Genomic DNA, 1,943 nt, shown 5'->3' with positions numbered 1-1,943 from the left:
AAAGAAAAAGCAAGCTCTTACACCAAATTCCAATCATTGTGTAAAAGTCTAGATTGATTCTGTCATCTAAAGTGTTCTTTGTTGTATTAAGAACAATTTCTTATCATTTGTAAAAGGTTAGAAGAGTGAAGCTGAGTACTCAATTATAGTACTCAGTGGTAGAGAGAAGCTGAGTACTCGGTTATAGTATTCAGTGGTAGATAGGATTGAGTAGACGAATAGAGGACAGTACTCTTGCATACTCAGTTGCTATTGTAAACGGTTTGTGCTCTACCTTTAAAGAGCTCAATAGAGGATTGAAAAAGCTCGGAAGGATTCCGAGGACTAGACGTAGGCGGAGAGGCCGAACCAGGATAAGTCCTCTGAGTAAACTCTAACCCTTTCTCTTGATATATATTTGTATGTGTTGCTTGCTTAAAATCACTCGGTAAATAATCTGTTCAAGCTGAAGCTGAGTAATCCGAGTGCTGAGTTGGAAACTAACTTAAGTGTTACTTCCCAACTCTCGACTGAAACAGCTCTAGTCAGTATCTGATTAAAAGCTGTTTCACACATCACTCAGCCTTGCTGACCTGAAACTAAGTTAAATAATCAAACATTCGATTAAGTGAGCATTTAAAAGCGAAAAAGTTATATTAGTTCCTACCACGCCCCTCCCCCTTGGAACTAATCCTATCATATTATACGGGACCAACAAGGTGGGTCAGTGAGGAAATAAAATATCATATTTTAGTATTATGTGTTAAGTTTTGGCAATTTTTATAACACTCCCAATTAGAGATCCTTTAAGGAGGGGAATGGAAATATTTTTGGCCCATTAATTCAAAAAGTAATTTTTTCTTCATGAAGTATTAAGTCTATAAAATAATTCGAGTTAAAGAAAATTAAATCACAATTGTAACCACTCAGTAGTACACACAAAAAAAATGTTTAAAATTAATATGTGAAATTAATTCTATTAATTAGAGTCATTAAGCTCAACATTTTCAGAAATTGGAAAAATTCAATCACATCACTTATATACTTAATAATGGATTAAGATAAACGTATAATATAATAAAATTTTCATTTGCTCCTTTGATGACATTTCTATTTATTTTAAGTATTATCAAAATTATGTATAGATATATGAATTGAAATTGATTTTAGTTTTTTTAAACGTTTATAACGTTTTTTTAGGTTTAGTTTCTCCATACGTTTTTCATTATTAATGTTTTAATGGGATTAAATCTACCAATTTTTTTTTTATAGTTTGTTTGATTTCTTGGTTCGAATCTCGTTAGACATCTTTTAGGTGGACTCTCTTCCAATTAAAGTTTTTTTACATACGCTAAGACATCGAGACTTAGCTTGAGCGACTTGAGACCCTTAACCACTCAAGCCAACTTTATTTAGTAAATCTCTCAACTTTTATTGTTTCTATCTATATATTTCTATAATATCTATATAAAATCTGAATCATTTAGCATTCTAAATGTTTGACACATAAGCACATATGATGATGTGTAAATCGGATTTTTTTACTTTTTTTTTTGTTTCCTCGTCTTTTTGCACTAAATGTTAAAAATGAATTTCAATTAAATCTATACCTTGAATTGCCAAACATCTTTTCTTTTGATCTTTTTGCATTAAATATTAAGAATGAATTTCAATTAAATATATCTCTTGAATTTCTAGACGTCTTTTCTTTTGATCTTCCAAACATTTTTCAATTGTTATTTCCTCATCTTTTTGCTCTAAATGTTAAAAATGGATTTTAACTAAATATATCTTTTGAATTTCCGAATGTCTTTTGTTTTGATCTTCCATACGTTTTTCAATTGCTATTCATAGAGATCAAGATTTCCTTCTAGTAAAGTCTTTTTTATCTTCCAAGTCTTTATGTCTAGCAATGACATTGATACTAATTATTCCAAATTAGTGATGATGAATGATATGCGAAG

Source organism: Euphorbia lathyris, chromosome 5 (assembly GCF_963576675.1).
Source record: "Euphorbia lathyris chromosome 5, ddEupLath1.1, whole genome shotgun sequence".
NCBI lineage: Eukaryota > Viridiplantae > Streptophyta > Magnoliopsida > Malpighiales > Euphorbiaceae > Euphorbia > Euphorbia lathyris.
This window is presented reverse-complemented; position numbering follows the sequence as displayed.